General features: G+C 42.6%; 1 protein-coding gene across 2 annotated transcripts in view; it reads left to right on the forward strand.

Annotated features, from left to right (window-relative positions):
* Positions 1-12,540: 12,540 nt before the first annotated feature.
* LOC122941101 (zinc finger protein OZF-like) overlaps positions 12,541-21,537 on the forward strand; it is a 39,604-nt gene continuing 30,607 nt past the window's right edge. For both annotated transcript variants that reach the window (XR_006390415.1, XM_044298103.1), the window contains exon 1: positions 12,541-12,667. The gene's annotated coding sequence lies outside the window, so the exon portion shown is untranslated. The remainder of the gene's footprint in view (positions 12,668-21,537) is intronic.

Raw genomic sequence — 21,537 nt, forward strand, 5'->3', positions numbered from 1 at the left:
TTAAAACATTTTTTTTTGTTTCAAAAATGATATTATTGTGTAAAACTTAAAAAAATAAAAGAAAGTATACATATTAGGTATCGCCATGTCCATAGCGACCGGCTCTATAAAAAATATCATATCACATAACCCCTCAGGTGACCACTGTCAAAAAAATTTCAATAAAAACTGCTAAAAAAAAACCATTTGTTTGTCACCTTACGTCACTAAAAGTGCAACACCAAGCGATCAAAAAGGCGTATGCCCCCCACAATGGTGCCAATCTAACAGTCACCTCATCCCGCAAAAAGTGATACCCTACATAAATCGCCCAAAAAATAAAAAACCTATGGCTCTCAGACTATGGAGACACTAAAACATTATTATTTTTTGTTTCAAAAATGATATTATTGTGTAAAACCTAAATAAAATAAAAAAAAGGTATACATATTAGGTATTGCCACGTCCATAAGAACCTGCTCTATAAAAATTCTTACCTTACATCACAAAAAATGTAATAGAAAGCGATCAAAAAGTCATATGCACCCCAAAATAGTGCCAATCTAACCGTCATCTCATTCCAAAAAAATGATACCCAACCTGAGACAATCGCCTAAAAACTGAAAAAACTATGGCTGTCAGACTATGGAGACACTAAAACATGATTTTTTTTTATTTCAAAAATGATATTATTGTGCAAAACCTAAATAAAAAAATTAAAAGTTATACATATTAGGTATCGCCGCTTCCGTAAGAACCTGCTCTATAAAAATAGCACATAATCTAACCTGTCAGATGAACGTTGTAAATAATAAAAAAATAAAAGCAGTGCCAAAACAGCTATTTTTTTGGCAAATTTTCAATTTTAATAATTTTTTTCCCGTAACAAAGCAAGGGTTAACAGCCAAACAAAACTCAATATTTATTGCCCTGATTCTATAGTTTACAGAAATGCCCCATATGTGGTCGTAAACTGCTGTATGGCCACACGGCAGGGCGCAGAAGGAAAGGAACACCATATGGCAGGCAAGTCCAAACTGTGGCCCTCCAGCTGCTGCAAAAACTACAACTCCCAGCATGCCCTAATAGCTGTAAGCTATACAGGCATGCTGGGAGTTGTAGTTTTGCTGCAGCTGGAGGGCCGCAGTTTGGACATGCCTGCCATATGGTTTTTGGAAGGCAGTTTTTGCTGGACTGTTTTTTTTGACACCATGTCCCATTTGAAGCCCCCCCTGATTTTCCCCTAGAGTAGAAACTCTAAAAAGTGACCCCATTTAAGAAACTACACCCCTTACGGTATTTAAAACTGATTTTACAAACTTTGTTAACCCTTTAAGTGTTCCACAAGAGTTAATCGCAAATGGAGATGAAATTTCAGAATTTCTATTTTTTGTTACTTTGCCTCACAAAAAGTGTAATATAGAGCAACCAAAAATCATATGTACCCTAAAATATTACCAATATGCCACGTTATCCCGTAGTTTCAAAAATGACGTCACTTTTTGGGAGTTTCTACTATGGTGGTGCATCAGGGGTTCTTCGAATGGGACATTGTGTCAAAAAAAAAAAAAAGGCCATCAAAATCTGCCTTCCAGAAACCATATGGCGTTCATTTCCTTGTGCGCCCTGCCGTTTGGTCATACAGCAGTTTACGACCACATATGGGGCATTTCTGTAAACTACAGAATCAGGGCAATAAATATAGAGTTTTGTTTGGCTTGGCTGTTAACCCTTGCTTTGTAACTGGAAAAAAATTATTAAAATGGAAAAATCTGCCCATTAATTCTTGTGGAACATCTAAAGAGTTAACAAAGTTTGTAAAATCCGTTTTGAATACCTTGAGAGGTGTAGTTTCTTAGATGGGGTCACTTTTATGGAGTTTCTACTCTTGGGGTGCAACAGGGGGGCTTCAAATGGGACATGGTGTAAATAAACCAGTGCAGCAAAATCTGCCTTCCAAAAACCACACGGCGCTCCTTTCGCTCTACGCCCTACTGTGTGCCCGTACAGTAATTTACGAGCACAAATGGAGTGTTTCTGCAAACTACAGAATCAGGGCAATAAATATTGAGTTTTGTTTGGCTGTTAACCCTTGCTTTGTTGTTTGTTCTGGAAAAAAAATGGATAAAATATTTGCCAAAAAAACGAAATTCTGAAATTTTGTCTCCATTTGCCATTAACTCTTGTGGAACACCTAAAGGATTACCAATGTTTGTAAAAATCAGTTTTGAATACCTTCAGGGGTGTAGTTTCTAGAATGGGGTCATTTTTGGGTGGTTTCTATTATGCAAGCCTCACAAAGTGACTTCAGACCTGAACTGGTCCTTAAAATGTGGGTTTCTGAAAATTTCTGAAAAATTTCAAGATTTGCTTCTAAACTTCTAAGCCTTGTAATGTCCCGAAAAAATTAAATGTCATTCCCAAAATGATCCAAACATGAAGTAGACATATGGGGAATGTAAAGTAATAACTATTTTTGTAGGCATTGCTATGTATTATAGAAGTAGAGAAATTGAAATTTGGAAATTTTTCCAAATTTTGGGTAAATTTTGTATTTTTTTATAAATAAAAATAATATTTGTTTTTTACTCCATTTTACCAGTGTCATGAAGTACAATATGTGACGAAAAAACTGTCTCAGAATGGCCTGGATAAGGCAAAGCGTTTTAAAGTTATCACCACATAAATTGACACTGGTCAGATTTGCAAAAAATTGCCTGGTCCTTAAGGTGTAAATGAGCCCGGTCCTTAAGGGTTTAATGGTGTTTGCTAATAATAAAGAAGAAGCAACTTGCAGGTTGGGTTGAGCTTCCCACAAGAACACCTTTTATTGGACATTCAGGAATTTTATGCATGTTTGACACTTTTTTTTTTTATGTTGTCTTCGGTGAAGGACTCTGGCACACTTGTAAATAATTGTAATATTTATAATTTGTTGTGCTGTGTCACAACTTTGGCCTTTATTTTATTAAAATAATTTTTTAAAATTTTCTTGGCCATTGTATTATTTTTAGATTATTATACCATGTTTAGTAGCATAAACTTATGAAACATTGATAACTTGCAACAAAGACCTTTTTTTTTTCAGCATATGCACCTACAAGGACATAAACATGCTCATGCTCTCTTAAAGTAAACCTCAAGTTTTCAGCCCCTAAACCACTCGCCTAGCATTTTACAGATACTATACAACTGTCACAGAATAGCAAACCTCTCTCACCCCACCCTGACCCAACCCTATGACCTTCTTTTAGAGGTCCACACCGAATAGGGGGACACCAACCTCAAGCTACTCCTGTTAAGGTTCTGATAAAGCCCTACCAAGATAAAGGAGATGGGGATATATATATATATATATATATATATATATATATATATATGTATGCCAGTTGCGTCACACAGTTGAACCCTAGGGTAGTTCACATCTCTTCACTATTCATGCATCCGATATTACCGGTGCTGGCTTGTAATGCCGCACACCAGGAGCATAGGACTGGATTACTCCTTTAGAACATACTCTTACATACTCTTCACGAATAGCACACATTAATTTATCAGTTCCAGTGATCTTAAAGTGAGGATCATCAATATTGGAACACCGGACCACCCCTATAAATGGAGATGAGCTACAACATCCTTTACCACCAATGGACAAATGTGCTGCTGTTTTTCAAATAAAGCAACAAAGTCATTCTAATATTGTATTCAGTACAAATCCTTTAACCAGTTAAAAAGTGGGCCGAATACTCCCCTGCCTGACTATACCCGTTTTTCTTTTTTTTTTTTTTTAGTTCGTGTGTCTTCAAATGCCATAGCTTTTTTCAATTTGGTTATTTAAGTAATTTGTCTGTACGGATACCTGGGCCTTTAGTTTTATGCCACTTTTTAGTTTTCTGTTTTCTTATACTGGGGAAAGGTTTTTTAAAAAAAAATTAATAGTACAAAGTGCAACTAAAATACATTGTTAAATTGTCTACCCTTTCCGTTACGGTCGTTTTGATATAGGGGATATACAGATCATAGTCACCAGGGGTGGGGTAGATGGAGTCTGCTGGCACTCACAACCAGCTCCCACAACTGAATGATAATTATGCAGATGCTAATGCTGCAAGGAGGTTCAATGGGTACTATCCCTAACAGGCTACCCTATGAATTCCTGCAAGGGTCCTGCTGATGCCCCTTTTTTCATGTCAGGCTACTTAGTGCTTCCCCCACTAAAGTCTGCTTAGTATTTCCCCTTGTTTCACTCTGCAGGCTGTTCCATAAATGGTGGGCGCTAGCTATGTTATACAGTTGACACCTGCCTACAGCGTCTTAATGCTACTCCAGAACAGCCATTTTTTTGGGTCTCCTTGCACCCAATTTTTTTTTCAAGAGATCAGGAAATCTTATGTATCCCAAAAAAACAAGCCCCCACACAAGACCATTCCCAGAAAAAATAAAAACAAATATTTCTCTAAGAAAATGGCAACACAAAAACATGTTATTATTTTTATTTTCAAAATGCTTTCATTGTGTAAAAGTAGTAAAACTTAAACTTCACTGTACAGTCGTGGCCAAAAGTTTTGAGATTTACATAAATATTGGAAAAGTTGCTGCTTAAGTTTTTATAATAGCAATTTGCATATACTCCAGAATGTTATGAAGAGTGATCAGATGAATTGCATAGTCCTTCTTTGCCATGAAAATTAACTTAATCCCCAAAAAACCTTTCCACTGCATTTCATTGCTGTCATTAAAGGACCTGCTGAGATCATTTCAGTAATCGTCTTGTTAACTCAGGTGAGAATGTTGACGAGCACAAGGCTGGAGATCATTATGTCAGGCTGATTGGGTTAAAATGGCAGACTTGACCTTTTAAAAGGAGGGTGATGCTTGAAATCATTGCTCTTCCATTGTTAACAATGGTGACCTGCAAAGAAACGCGTGCAGCCATCATTGCGTTGCATAAAAATGGCTTCACAGGCAAGGATATTGTGGCTACTAAGATTGCACCTCAATCAACAATTTATAGGATCATCAAGAACTTCAAGGAAAGAGGTTCAATTCTTGTTAAGAAGGCTTCAGGGCGTCCAAGAAAGTCCAGCAAGCGCCAGGATCATCTCCTAAAGAGCATTCAGCTGCGGGATCGGAGTGCCACCAGTGCAGAGCTTGCTCAGGAATGGCGGCAGGCAGGTGTGAGAGCATCTGCACGCACAGTGAGGCGAAGACTTTTGGAAGATGGCCTGGTGTCAAGAAGGGCAGCAAAGAAGCCACTTCTCCAAAAAAAGCATCAGAGACAGATTGATCTTCTGCAGAAAATATGGTGAATGGACTGCTGAGGACTGGGGCAAAGTCATATTCTCCGATGAAGCCTCTTTCCGATTCGTTGGGGCATCAGGAAAAAGGCTTGTCCGGAGAAGAAAAGGTGAGCGCTACCATCAGTCCTGTGTCATGCCAACAGTAAAGCATCCTGAGACCATTCATGTGTGGGGTTGCTTCTCATCCAAGGGAGTGGGCTCACTCACAATTTTGCCCAAAAACACAGCCATGAATAAAGAATGGTACCAAAACACCCTCCAACAGCAACTTCTTGCAACAATCCAACAACAGTTTGGTGAAGAACAATGCATTTTCCAGCACGATGGAGCACCGTGCCATAAGGCAAAAGTGATAACTAAGTGGCTCAGGGACCAAAACGTTGAAATTTCGGGTCCATGGCATGGAAACTCCCCAGATCTTAATCCCATTGAGAACTTGTTGTCAATCCTCAAGAGGCGGGTGGACAAACAAAAACCTACTAATTCTGCCAAACTATCAGTCAGGAATTGGCCCAGAAGTTGATTGAGAGCATGCCTAGTCGAATTGCAGAGGTCCTGAAAAAGAAGGGCCAACACTGCAAATACTGACTCTTTGCATAAATGTCATGTAATTGTCGATAAAAGCCTTTGAAACGTATGAAGTGCATGTAATTATATTTCACTACATCACAGAAACAACTGAAACAAAGATCTAAAAGCAGTTTAGCAGCAAACTTTGTGAAAACTAATATTTGTGTCATTCTATAAACTTTTGGCCACGACTGTACAATTGGTATTGCTGTAATCTTGCTAAACTGCAGAATAACATGTCATTTTTCATGCAGGGTGTACGTTGCAAAACCAAAACTCAAAAAACAAGGGTAGAATTGCTGTAATTTCTTTAGGCCTCATCCACAAGACAGTTGTTTTTCTCGGCCTCCGTTCCGTTTATTTTGCGTATAGGATGGGGACCCATTCATTTCAATGGGTCAGCAAAAACATGCTGATAGTTCATCCATTTGTGTTCCGTGTCCGTTGTCCGTGTTTCCCTTCAGCAAAAAAAATAGTGCATGTCCTACTTTTTTCACATTTGCGGACAAGTATAGGCATTTATTACAAGGGATTTGTGGGAAAAAAAACTGATCCTCCAAAAAAGCATCAGTTTTTTTTTAGCGGACGCACAATTTGCGGATGCAAAAAAACAACTGTCGTGTGCATGAGGCCTTATCCTGCTTCTCAAAGCAAAATAAAAAAAACTAACAAAAAGGTTGTATCTACCCCAAAATGGAGCCAATGAGAATGGCAACTTATCCCTTATTGTCAGAAATTGCTGTACTGGTACCCAGAGGCTGTGTGAGAGCAACATGGCGCCTGTAGACCAATCCGATAAAATCTAAGCTCCAAAGGTCAAAAGGTGGTCCTTCCCTTCTGAACCCTGCATCGTACCCAAACAGCAGTTTACCTCCACATTTATGGTATTTCCTCTGGAGAGAGCTATCGGGCAACAGCCTGCAAGCAGAAATGGAGCATGTGGGAACACAGGACCTGTCCAAATAGTCCTATTCACACTAAAAACAAAGCTTTGTGAATAGCACCATGATGTGATTTTTGCTACGCTTTTAGATTTTTTTCTTTTCTGAGTATGGAGAAAAAAGGGACTTGCTTTTAACCTATCGGTACAGTCTGTACTTTCCTTGTCCTCCCCTTATACATCTAGCAGTTTTCGCAGCGTGGATGAGGTTTGGCTTTACCCACGTGGATCTGAAAGCTTTGTTTCCTCTGAGCTGCTCTCAGCCTACATGGAAGGAATGACTTGGGACGGCAGGACTGTAAAGGAGACCTATTTTCCCCAAATCATCCTATGGTCAGGTAGTGGTGAGTGGACTTGGCTTTATGCTCCTACTAAGCTTTAATGTGATTGCTGTGGGATAGTGTTAATTTCCTCTGTAGAACTCGCCTAACAGTTGAAATGCCATATCTGTGGAAAACTTGCAATTTTAAGTTTGCATGGCCATCTGCTGATTATGGGTTAGACCATGTGACCTATCCTAGCGCCCCCTTCCAAGATGCCTGAGTGCCAAGGTCCTTGTGTCCTGCAAAGGTTGCTGATTTCTCTGCTTGTGTTTCTGGACTCCTCTACCTGTTTGATACCTTCCTGCTTGCCTTGACGCTCCTGTTGCTGATCTGGACTGCCTGACCTGTACCTCCTACCCTGTTGTTTGACTTCGCCTCTGCCTCATCCTTCGGTCCTGCACTGTTGCTCCTGATTACGACTCGCCTTACCTTGCTCAAGTACCTCCTGCTCCGCTTGGACCAGCTGCCTCGTGTGCTAATCCTCCACAAGAGGTAGTGACCTGGTGTTCCTCTTAGGAAAGCCTATCCCCACCATTAGGGGGTACTGTGAAGAACAAGGGGTTTTCTTAGACAACGCCCTTAGAGGAGGTAGGACGCGTAGCACAGTGGGTTCACACCCGCTGGTTCGTGACAGTACTTTCCATAGTGAAGGTGTACATGTACAGTACATAACAAAGTTTTGGAACTTGGAACAGTTTGGGAAGGATTACATGGCTGGAGGTGAGATTTGGAGGAGGCTGTAATGAAGCTTTGGTTGTCAATCACTGGGCGATCACAGAATGTTATCCGCAATATAGCATTTAGCAATATTTCAGATGATGGATGGGAGGCCTAACCTGTCACTTTTTGCAATGATGCTAATCGGAATACAGTGGGAGCAGAAAGATTGTTTTGCTTACATGATAATTTCCAAAAAAAGTTGGCATCCCACACACCCAAATCACACATATTTCTCTTGGTTCCATGTGAATACAAATTATTTCCACCACTTGTGAGGACAAACCTTAAATTATGCCTACACTTCAGGTTTGTTCCTCATATCACATTAGCCAATTCGTTACATTAAAGCAAACCTTACTGTAAGAATCTCGTGTTGGAACCTCATCTGATCTTGAGAACAGGCTGTGCAGGTGCAGTTACCTGTGCAACAACTGAAATGAACTTCCATAAACTTTTAATCCAGAGTGACAACTTAGACTACTTTCACACTCGCGTTTTGTGCGGATCCTTCTTGTATCTGCACAGACTGATCTGCACGAATAATGCAAACGCTTGTATCCGTTAATAACGGATTTGTTTGCATTATCCGTCAATGGGGGACGGATCCCTTTTCAATTGCACCATATTGTGTCAGTGAAAATGGATCTGTCCCCATTGACTTACATTGTAAGTCTAGACGGATCTGTTTGGCTCCGCATAGTCAGACTGTTGCCAAAACACTGCAAGCTGCGTTTTAGTGACCGTCTAAAAAACGTAACGGAGACCAAACGCAGCCAAACTGATGCATTCTGAACGGATCCTTATCCATTCAGAATGCATTGGGGCTGAATTTATCTGTTTTGGGCCGATTGTGAGAGCCCTGAAGCGGATCTCACAAGCGGACCCAGAAACGCCAGTGTGAAAGTAGCCTTATTAACGGTTGGCACTGAATGTGGCCCCACACATCTGACTTGTCATGCTGCACTGGTAAAGTCTAATTTTGAGGGAAAGGTGCTTCATCTACCCATCTTAGACTAGGATTCAGAATGACTTTAAGATTAGGGGAACAATAGGGATAAGAAAGGAAACAAGTTCTGGTCATCATTTTATTCATCTCAATTTTTAGCTGCAGTTCCTAAACAGATTTCTTAGATGTCCATGTCTACACTGGGGAATGGTCATTTGCTTTGACACTTTTGATCTTACAGGACCACCTGTTGTAACAATTTTCTAACACAAGAAAAATGTTTTGCTCAGTCGAGTCATGTTGATTCAAATTGGTAAAATTACCCAGCTCCCAGTAATCTTACGAAAAAATATCTTCATGCAAGGTCAGGTATTGTGTTCAGTCAGATATAGCTATGCATAAATGTTTGGTGAGGTGGGAAAAAGTCCTTGTTTGATGATGGTGACCCTTTCTTTCCTGTAGGCAGAGGGGACGTTCCTTATTGTGTCCAGGATCTGATTTACAACAATTTCAGTGTTACCTCTGACAAAACCTAAAATGTCCTTTCTCCAGACTAAAGAACCTACATTTTCCTTCTTGCTTATGTAACTAAACCATGAATGTGGTCAATGGGGCCACCTGGCTAGTCCCATATATTTCATTTTGTTTCTCAGTGGGCGAGTGGAAAATCTTAAAAGATAAAGAATGCCAGCTCACTAGACCTGAACAAGTAGACATCCGTTCACCATGTGCACGACTCCCACTCTGACCATGAGGCAAACGGGACAGTTTTCAAAAGAAAAGTTTAGTATCTGGGGAAAAGACTGATGGCTTCACTTTATTACTGCAAAGCTTAAAGGGATTCTGTCACCAGGTTTCACCCCCTCCAGATAAAAATATGGTTATGTTCAGGGAGCTTTAACCATTCCTAATGTGGTCTTATAAATGTAATCCGTAAGCTCATTTTGCTAAAAATACGCTATTACTAACCTGTCATTCATAAAAATAAGGTGCCCAAGGGGATGTAAATGGCTCCAAGCTGCCGTTCGTGCCCAGTGCCGCCTCATAATCTTCTGTGACACCTCCCGCTCTCCCCCCTCCTCCTGCTGCTGTAAGATTGCTGTGACGCCTCCCTCCTCCTCCTGCTATTACATCGCTGTGACGCCTCCCGCTCTCCCTCCCTCCCTCATGAAGGGTTAAACAGAATTAGCTGTATAATCTGTATAAAGGACAAGAGGTTGGATGACATCATATTGAAGGGTGACTATGTATACATTTACCTCCTGTCTTTATAAGGAAAAGTTTCTAGTCAGCATTATTGTAATGAGAGCTGCAGCTATTCTTGTATGTATGCTTGAAAGTATATAAGGCCCTGTACGACAAACAATAAATAGAACTGTTACTGACATCATACTGCTTTGTAACTGACACGTTCTCCGGGCCTGTCTTCGGGGACAAAGGAAGGAATCAAGGTGCATGGAGAAGGATAATACTCTTTCACCTCCCTCCCCCCTCCTCCTGCTGTAACATTGCGATGTTACAGCAGGAGGAGGGGGGAGGGAGGGAGAGCGGGAGGCGTCACAGCAATCTTACAGCAGGAGGAGGGGGAGGGAGGGGAGGAGGGAGGCGTCACAGCGATGTAATAGCAGGAGGAGGGGGGAGGCGTCACAGAAATCTTACAGCAGGAGGAGGGGGAGGGAGAGCGGGAGGCGTCACAGAAGATTATGAGGCGGCACTGGGCACGAATGGCGGCGGGTGCGGGCGGCAGCTTGTAGCCATTTACATCCCCTTGGGCACCTTATTTTTATGAATGACAGGTTAGTAATAGCGTATTTTTAGGAAAAGGAGCCTACAGATTACATTTATAAGACCACATTAGGAATGGTTAAAGCTCCCTGAACATAACCATATTTTTATCTGGAGGGGGTGAAACCTGGTGACAGAATCCCTTTAAAACATCTGGCCCATACAATCAGTGATAGAAGAACTCCAGTCTAGCAGTCACAGATCACCAATTAATGCGTTGTATGATCAAGGGGAGAAATATAATTAAATTGACGCCAAGTTAACTCTTTAAAGGGGTTTTCTTCGACTTTTATACTGATGACCTTTCCTGTGGATAAGTGATGTATATCTGATTGGTGGTGGTCTTACACCTGGGACCCCCCGACCACCTGTTAGAGAAGGCACCAGCACTTGCAGTAGCACAGCGGCCTTCTCCCTGCTCACCAGGCACAGCGCAGTATATAGCGGCTGTGCTTGGTATCGTAGCTCAGCCCCATTCACTTCAATAGGGCTGAGCTGCGCCTACGCCACGTAACTGATGAACATACTGTAAGGTCACATGGATTAGGCTAAGGGTACTTTCACATTTGCATTGTGAGGATCCGGCAGGCAGTTCCGTCGCCGGAACTGCCTGCCGCATCCGGAAATCCGTGTGCAAATGGATAGCATTTGTAGACAGATCCGGATGCGGATCCTTCTAACAAATGCATTGAAACACCGGATCCGTCTCTCCGGTGTCATCCGGAAAAAACGGATCCGGTATATATATTTTTTGCATTTTTAAAGGTCTGCGCATGCGCAGACAGGAACACCGGATCTGTTTTGCCTGGACACTTGATGCCAGATCCGGCATTAATGCATTTCAATGGAAAATAATGCCGGATCCGGCAAGTGTTCCGGAATTTTTGACAGAGAAAATAATGCAGCATGCTGCGATATTTTCTCCGGCCAAATACCATAAGAGTGACTGAACTGAAGACATCCTGATGCATACTGAACGGATTTTTCTCCATTCAGAATGCATTAGGATAAAACTGCTTGGTAAGCTGAGAGAAGGCCACGGCACTCACAGGAGCACCGATGCCTTCTCAAAACAGCTGATCAGCAGGGGTCCCAGGTGTTGGACCCCCACCAATCATACACTGATGACCTATACTGAGGATAGGGCATCAGTAAAAAAATTTAATCTCAGAAAACCCTTTTTAAAGAGGTTTTCAAAACCTTAATACTAATGACCTAGTATACAATGTACAGCGCTGTGCTTGGTAAGCTGTGAGAAGGCCACAGCACTCCCAGGAGCGCAGTGTCTTTTCAAACAGCTGATCGGTGGGGGTCTGACCCCCAGGACCCCACCAATCAGATACTGATGACTAGGGATGAGCGAACTTGTGTTTCAGGTTCGGCTTACAAGGTTCAGGTTATCTAAGAATTCCGCTATCACGGACCATAACGGAATTCTTCTATAACCCGAATACGAACCTTGTAAACTGACCTAGCCAGTGGATCGGTCATCAGTATTAAAGTCTTGGAAAACCCTTTTAAGAGGTGACACCCACAATGGGGCTCCCGACACTACCAGGGGGTGTTCATAAGAGCAGTACTACCCTTCCTGCACATACCCCATGTTGGGAACGATCTACAGCAACATGACTATTTCTTAAAAACATATACAGTTCTATATCACCAGCTTCTATAGGAAACTGCTTTCTTTTCGTTATCTCAGAAATATAACGCAACAAAAACAAGACCTCAACATATTATGATTACCACGCCCTAGGAAATGCATGGTTTTCAAGTTCAAGAAAGTCGCAGCAAAACGCATTGTGAACACTGCACAGAGCCTGGTAAGTACGTGCACGGTCGCAAATTTTTTTTAATAATAATTAATATTAATAATAATAATCAAGCAATAGCGCCCCCTGTCTATCAGCTCGCGCTCTATGGTGGCCGCGGAGAGTCACGTGATAACGCTTTCTGAAGTGGCGTTCAGCTGCGTTGCCTGAACTACGCGCGCGTAAACTGTGACGTCACCACAGGTCGCCGTGAGTCCAGTGTGGCGGAGAAGTACAGCTGTAAACATGTCGGGCTCGCGGAGAGTGAAGCTGCCACAAGTTGGTGGTAAAAGGTGAGCGCGAGACGTTTGTCCCCTCCACAGTGTTTCCTTCTCGGAGTGTATAATGGTGCATTCCACAACCCCCTCCCATAGTCTGTGTAATGGCTTCTTCCTTGTCGCCCTTCATTCTGTGTAAGGTCTAGTGTCCCTCAGGTGCCAAGTAGCACCCCCCCCAGCCTGTGTAATGGTGCTGTCCCAGTCACTCTCCTGTTTATAGCGCCCTCTTCACCTAATGGCTCCCACATTGCTGGAGGTCACCTTTAAGGGCCTGTATAGTTTTAAGAATTCATTATCGATCTCCCATTGATGGCTCTGTCCCAATCAAGTGATGGTTCTTCTGATAAGTGGGGTCTCTGTGATCAGCCCCCAGCAAGTATATCCCAGGATAATACTATATAGTGGGGGTCCGACCTCTGGGACCCCTGCCAATCATGCTGAGAACTTGCCAGTGTCCAGCCAAATGCCTTGTGGGTGAACAGGCTGCAGATGCTATGCAATTACCTTAATGACTCCTTGATTGATTTTGCCATTTACTTCTGTTTTCCATTTTTCCTCTGTGAACTCTCTTTTTCCCCCAGCTAAGACTCCCAAATTGTCTGCTCGTTTCTATCAGCGGTGGCCGCGCAGGCGCATGGAAAGAGCAGTGGCCGGGATTTGCAGGAACGAGCGCGCACATATTCATGCGCAGTGACTCCCAGCCACCTCGCGTGTGCTCTGTCACATTCTCCCGCAGCTTGTAGGATCTATAACACGGAAGCGTGCACGCACAGGCAGGGGGTGGGATTGCATTACCCCCGCCCTGCTTGTCTGTGGCTTCAATCAAACCTATCAGCACCGGCCCTAAGAGGCGTTGGGAAGCCAGGAAAGACCGAGATGAGATAACCCCTTTAGGCCTCTTTCACACGAGCCTGGTGTGTGAGGGCCCGATAAAATGTGGGTGCGTTGCGGTAAAATGCGCTATTTTTCTGCACGAGTGCAAAGCGTTTTAATGCGTTTTGCACGTGCGTGAGAAAAATCGCCATGTTTGGTACCCAGACCCAAACCCGGACTTCATCACAGAAGTTCAGGTTTGGGTTAGGTGTTGTGTAGATTTTATTATTTTCCCTTATAACATGGTTATAAAGGAAAATAATAGCATTCTTAAAGGGGTTCTGTCACCCCACTAAACTCATATTTGTTTTTTTTTGTGTACTTATAATCCCTATACTGTGATATTGCCATACATTACGTTATTAATAATTTTCGTTCAGTAGATTTAGCAAAAAACGTACTTTTAAGATATGCTAATTACCTGTCTACCAGCAAGTAGGGCGTCTACTTGCTGGTAGCAGCCGCAGAAAACCGCCCCCTCCTTCTGTTGATTGACAGGGCCAGCCGCGCATCCTCAGCACTCCTTCAGTGCGCCTGCGCCGATGAGGTCACCGAAAGAGAAGACGTCATCGGCGCAGGCGCACTGAGGGAGTGCTGAGGAGGCGAGCCTCCTTATCTCAGAGCGCCTGCGCCGAATCAACACAGGCGCTCGATTTTTGAAATGCTGACAGGGCCGGCCGGAGGAGGAGATCGCGGCTGGCCCTGTCAATCAACAGAAGGAGGGGGCGGTTTTCTGCGGCTGCTACCAGCAAGTAGACGCCCTACTTGCTGGTAGACAGGTAATTAGCATATCTTAAAAGTAAGTTTTTTGCTAAATCTACTGAATGAAAATTATTAATAACATAATGTATGGCAATATCGCAGTATAGGGATTATAAGTACACAAAAAAAAAAAATGAGTTTAGTGGGGTGACAGAAGCCCTTTAATACAGAATGCAAAGTAAATTAGGGATGGAGGGGTTAACTTTTTTTTTTTTTTTTTTTTTTTTTTTTTTAACTTACCTGCTCCATAGCTGCCGGTCTCTGTTCTATCTTCAGGACCTGGCAAAAGACCTGTGGTGACGTCACTGTGCTCATCACATGGTTCATCACCATGGTGAGGGACCATGTGATGTGATGTCACCACAGGTCCTTAGCCGGCTGCTCAACATTACAAAAGAAGACAGAGATCCGCAACTACGCGATCAAGTGGACTCGGTGAGTTCATTTATTTTTTATTTTTAACCCCTCCAGCCCTATTGTACTATGCATTCTGTATTCAGAATGCTATTATTTTCCCTTATAACCATGTTATAAGGGAAAATAATAATGATCGGGTCCCCAGGCCGATCGTCTCCTAGCAACCATGCGGGAAAATCGCACCGCATCCGCACTTGCTTGCAGATGCTTGCTATTTTCACGCGGCCCCATTCACTTCTATGGTGCCTGCATTGCGTGAAAAACGCAGAATATAGAGCATGCTGCGATTTTCATGCAACGCACAAGTGATGCGTGAAAATCACAGCTCATGTGCGCAGCCCTATAGAAATGATCACATTTGCACCCACGCGGAATACTCGCCTGTCTGAAAGGGGCCTTGGGGTCTATTCACACGTCCGCAAATGGGTCTGCATCTGTTCTGCAATTTTGTGGAACGGGTGCGGACCCATTCTAGAACATGTCCTATTCTTGTCTGCAGCTGCGGACAAGAATAGGCATTTCTATAGGGGTGCCGGGCGGGTGTGTTGCGGATCCGCAACACACCACAGACGTGTGAATGGAGCCTTAATCATTAATTAATCTCAAGCTTTAAAACAAGACCAGGATCAAAGCACTATCTCCTCAACATCGGGAGTTGCAGCCTTTGGAAATCGGGTTTGGAGTGAGCGGGTTTCAGCTGCTTTTACTCCCTACCGTAATTCTAAAGGATATAGGGAAGATTTATCAAAACTGATGTAAAGGAAAACTGGCTTAGTTTCCCTTAGCAACCAATCAGATTCCACCTTTCAGAGCTTCTTTGGAAAATGAAAGTTGGAATTAGGTTGCTATGGGCAACTAAACCAGTTTTTCTTTACACCAGTTTGATAAATCACTCCCCTTATCGCTCTACCTATAGAAACTAATGCTGCAATCCTGGTCTTGTTTTAAAATTTAGATTGTCAACATTCATCTCTAGCTCTTACAGAGCCTGATATATGAAGGGTTAAAGCAACCCTACAGCTGCCTGTGATCTCAGCCAGCCTGGAAGACAAGATCATTGGGGGAGCCGACATGTTGCAGGGAGGAGAGAAAAACATCCTCTCTCATGACCCTAGGGGAGGATAACATGTATTTCTGGCCATGTTACCTATCCCCCTATCTTCCATCAATCAGATAGCATCATTTCTCTCTGATTGTCACATATATTTTTTTTTCCAGGAAAGTAGTGAGAAGATGAGTGCTTGCCCATCTTATCACCCTCTGTCCCTAATTAGGTCATTTCTTGAGGCCACGACTCAGATGTTCACCCATGTCGGATGACAGCGTCAAATAAATCACACAAAACTCTTGTACGCCGCACACACACAAACATCAATAAAGTTTCCATTGATGGAGCTGTTCACATCTCGTTTTTGCTGTACTTCAAGCGGATATGTTTGTATACAGAAAAAACATATGGAAACGTATTACTTGACATACCCATAGACTACCATTGGGCAAATGTAGTTTGTCACTGTTCACGTTTCTATACTTTCTTATGCAGCACATAATAGCTGACCATACCACACTTTTCTATCCTGTAAAAAAACTGAAATGTGTGTTGTTTTTTAAATGACAGTGAATGAGAGACGCAGGGGAACATAAAAGAATACGTTTCCATCTGTTAAATGTATCCATTTTCTTCAGATGATGCCTTCAGATCTTTAGTTAAAAAAAAAAAAGTTATACAAAAACTAGTATGTTTTTTTGTTTAACAAAGGACAACAATGTATTGAAACGTATGCATTAAAAAGGATGACTAACCTCAAAATTGCATACGTTTGTATACTTTTTCACTGTACACACATGGACAAAATTGTAGGTACCCTTCTGTTAAATAACAAGGAAAAAGAGAAAGAGCTCAGAGTACCAAAGAAGTAATAATGAATAAATATTTTTATTGTATCAAAAACATGATTAAAAACACACATACAAATGATACCATGAACAGGGTAGAGGGAGCGGGGGAAAGGAAAAAGCTCCACCCTGGATGAACACACAGGTCACACTGTATATAGTACAAAATTAGTAAGGTCATGAGAAAGATATACGAGGTACAATGACCAACTCATGGACCAGATGTAACAAAAGATATATGAAAATAGATGTAAGGCAAGTGAAAGGTCAGTGAGACAACCGGCTACAGCTGTAGTGCATAATATGCTGACCAAAGAAGTAGTACAGGAATTGTATAGGAACAGCAAAGCAGTAAGATGAGCCCAGTGAGAAATCTCAGCATCGGCAGCACATAGCCGCAGGAGGAAGACTATGACCTAAAACTTACCTAAGGTGGACCAAGTGTGGACAAAGAAACCAGGATGGCGCTACCCCAACGCGCGTTTCGGCAGGCCTTCGTCAGGATCCGTTTTGGGTCCGTGTGTCATCCGTGTTTCACTGACACTGAACAGCTGACTTTTTTTTTTTTTTTTTAAAGCATCTCTTCCTAATGATCCGTGAAACACAGATGCCATCCATGTTACATCCGTGGTTTTCACGGACCCATAGAGCATGCATCCGTGCTAAAGAAAAAAGGACCCATGGACCGTGCTAAAACATTGACGTGTTAATACACACATTAAAATGAATGGGCATGTGTGCTGTCCGCGAAGAACATGTTCAGCACATGTCCATGGAACAGTGACGTGTGAATGGAGCCTAACTCTAAACGAGACTTCTGCACCTTTCCACAGGTATGTTGGCCCATTCCTCGTGAGCAAACTGCTCCAGCTGTCTCAGGATTGAAGGGTGCCTTCTCCATGTTTCAGCAGATTTAGATCAGGGCTCATAGAAGGCCACTTCAGAACAGTCCAATGCTTTGCTCTTAGCCATTCTTGGATATTTTTATCTGTATGTTTTGGGTCATAATCCTATTGGAGGACCCATGATCTGCAACTGAGACCAAGCTTTCTGATAGTCTTGAGATTTCATTGTACCCTGCACAGATTCAAGACGCCCTGTGCCAGATGCAGCAAATCAGCCCCAAAACATAACCGAGCATCCATGTCGCACATTTTTGCATCTGTAAACATAGAGCTAATATGATTTTCCAAAAAGCTCCAGTTTTGTCTCATCTGTCCAAAAGACATTCACTCAGAAGCTATGTGGCTTGTCAATAATTTTGGCAAATTCCAATCTTGCTTTTTTATAATTTGCTTTCAACAGTGTCCACTTTTGCAAAGACAGCGACCGATCTGACACTGATGTACCTTGACCTTAGAATTCTTCTCTAATCTCTTTAGAAGTTGTTCTGGGCTCTTCTTAAGGACCCATGGGTACGTCATGTGCGGCTTTACCTGCGGTTTGCGGCGTCATGTGACGGTGCCATCGGGTCCCCATGCGGCTGTAGGGGGGACCCGATGGCATGGAAGGCAGCGCGATGCCTAAGGAAGTCATTGCGCTGCCTTCCGGTGACGTGTCTGTGAGATCCAGCCCCCTGGATCTCACAGGCCGGAAGCTGTATGAGTAATACACACAGTGTTACTCATACAGCCAATGCATTCCAATACAGAAACAGTGGAATGCATTGTAAAGGATTAGACCTCCAAAAGTTCAAGTCCCAAAGTGGGACAAAAAATAAAGTGAAAAATAAAGCCCCCCCCCCAAAAATTAAAAGTTTCAAGTAAAAATAAACAAAAACATAATTTTCCCCAAATAAAGTAAGTAAAAAAAAAAAATTGGTAAAAAATTGGGGGGAAAAAAAGTATACATATTGGGTATCGCCGCGTCCGTATCGACTGGCTCTATAATCATATCACATGAACTAAACTGCTAAATCATTTGTCACCTTGCATCACAAAAAGTGTAATAGCAAGCGATCAAAAAGTCACACGCATCCCAAAATAGTGCCAATAAAACAGTCATCTCATCCCGCAAAAATCATACCCTACCCAAGGTAATCGCCCAAAAACTTTTTTTGCTTCAAAAATGAAATTATTGTGTAAAACTTACATAAATAAAAAAAAAGTATACATATTAGGTATTGCCGCATTCGTGACAACCTGGTCTATAAAAATATCACATGATCTACTGTCACTGTCAGATGAATGTTGTAAATAACAAAAAATAAAAACTGTGCCAAAACAGCTATTTCTTGTTATCTTGCCTCACAAAAAGTGTAATATAGAGCAACCAAAAATCATATGTACCCTACACTATTACCAACAATACTGCCACCCTATCCCGTAGTTTCTAAAATGGGGCCACTTTTTGGGAGTTTCTACTGTAGGAGTGCATCAGGGGGGCTTCAAATGGGACATGATGTAAAAAAAAAAATAGTCCAGCAAAATCTGCCTTCAAAAAACCGTATGGCATTCCTTTCCTTCTGCGCCCTGCCGTGTGCCCGTACAGCTGTTTACGACCACACATGGGGTGTTTCTGTAAACTACGGCATCAGGGCCATAACATGAATCTACTTCTCACTCAGTGTCTAAATCTCATCACTGACCATCCACAGGCTCTTCCCTCACCATCTCCAGAGTGTAATAAACAGCTGGAATCAGCAAGTACATCCAAACACATCTGTATCTAATCCTATTCTGTGTGATACAGCCTGCTGAGCTGTGTATCTAATCTCATCACTGACCGTCCACAGGCTCTTCCCTCACAATCTCCAGTGTGTAATAAACAGTTTGTGTATCCAAAGACATCTGTATCTAATCCTAATATGTATGTGTGCCTGATACACAGCCTGTTGTGTGCGATACTGCCTGCTGAAGTGTGTATCTAATCCCATCTTCTATGATGCAGCCTGCTGAGCTATGTATCTAATCCCATTTTGTATTATACAACCTTCTGAGCTGTGTATCTAAACCCTTATGCACACGACCGTATCCATTTTGCGGTCTGCGAGACCCAGATCTGCTAAATAAGGATACTGTCCATGTGCGACCCGCATTTTTTTTTTTTTTTTTTTTTTGTAGTCCCATTGAATTCTATGGATGTCAGGTCTGCATTATGAGGACCAGAATAGGACATGTTGTTGTTTGTTTTGTTTTTTTGTTTGCAGAACTGACATACAGATGTGGAAAACACATGGACTTCATCGGTGTGCTTTCCACATCCGTATATCAGTACAGCAAGTACAGTGTAGGGTGGTAGGAAGAATGTGGCAATGATCTGAGTCCACAGTAGGCAGAAAGTGCCAGTCCCTCAGGCGAGGAGGACCACACCATCGTGGTGAGTGTGGCCAGAAGGCCCCAGTACAGAGAGCAGACCAGCCAGGACGCCACCGGATGCAGACCCGGTGTGATGGCGTCATACAGGAAGTACTTGCGCTCCATGCGTTCCACGGGCGTGCGCTTCCGGTTTAGGTATGGCAGCGTCCCGGTTGTTCGGATCCCCTGCTACTGAATTTGTGGTGTCGGAAGGAGGTGATTATGCAAGTACTGTCCTAAGTGGTGTCCGTGGCGTGGTGGGTCTGCAGGATACGGTGTATTTCTTAGGTGAGAGGGGCACTCGGTGGCACATGGTAATGCAATGTTTAATCACATGCAATCCAAACCTACTATTATGGATGAAGAAAGGAGGTCTGAAGGCGCAGACATTGAGATCCTGCCGCCGGTATTGTGAGTTCTGATGTTTGGTCCTTAAAGGGTTAAGGCGGTTTCCTTAGATATGGGTATGTTCCCTTTTCTTAGACTGTGCCTAAGAAAGTGGTGGCCAAGAAAAAGAACAAGGAATGCAAATGCTCGCTGTCATCTTCATACACTAAGAAGCTCTGTCAGCAGTGCATTGAGAAAACGGTGGCTGAAGAGTCTCCGAGTTTTCTGAAATATTTGAAATCTCTTATGTCCGAAGTTAAAGTGTCCCTGAAAGCCGGAAGGAAGAGAAGAGCGGTGAGGCAAGAGTCTGATGTGGAATCAGAAGATGGTGAGTCTCGCTCTGTGGATGAGGACTCTGATTCCTCCTCTTCAGAGGATGATGCAAGAGAAAGGAAGATCCTATTTCCAGCGGAAGATACGGACAAATTATTAAGTTATTCGATCTACCCTGGAGTTAGAGGACACTAGGGAGGATAGATCAGTGGAAGATGCCTTATTTGAGGGACTTAGGAAAAGGAAGCATAGATGTTTTCCTGTTCATAGATCTATTTTAGCAGTGATGGAGAAAGAATGGAAGAAGCCAGATAAGAAGCCGTTCATTTCAAAAATCTTTAAACGGAAGTACCCCTTTGAGGAAGAGGCTTCTACAACCTGGGATAAGGCCCTAAGACTTGATGTAGCTATTTCAAAAATTTCTAAGAGATCCTCCTTGCCTTTTGAGGATATGGGGTTTTTAAGGGACCCTTTAGATAAGAGGATAGATTCTTCTCTTAAAAATTCTTGGGAGTCTTCTGCGGCTGCTTTCAGGCCTAATATAGCTGCCACAGTAGTTGCGAGGTCTATGTCACTATGGTTAGATAGACTGGAGGGGCAGATCAGGGACAAATGTCCTAGAGAGCAGTTGTTAGCATCCATACCCACTTTCCAAAAGGCCGCGGACTTTATTTTGGACGCAGTGAGACTGGAGGCCAGAGCCACATCCCTTTCCAATTCTGCACGCCTGGCTTTGTGGCTTAAAAATTGGAAAGGGGGGATATGCCCTCCAAACTGAGGCTATGTAGCCTTCCCTGTGCCAATTTCTTTTCGGGTCTGAACTAGACTCTTTGCTTGAAAAGTACTCAGTTCAAGCTGTATAAACGGCCCTTTCGGAACCTGTCAAGATTTCAGAATGAAAAGCAGACTGGATATAGACAGCAAGGAGCAAGGCTTAGATCTGGGAATAGTTTTTTGTTTAGATCAGCCTCAGCCCGTACA

Source organism: Bufo gargarizans, chromosome 6 (assembly GCF_014858855.1).
Source record: "Bufo gargarizans isolate SCDJY-AF-19 chromosome 6, ASM1485885v1, whole genome shotgun sequence".
Classification (NCBI taxonomy): Eukaryota; Metazoa; Chordata; class Amphibia; order Anura; family Bufonidae; genus Bufo; species Bufo gargarizans.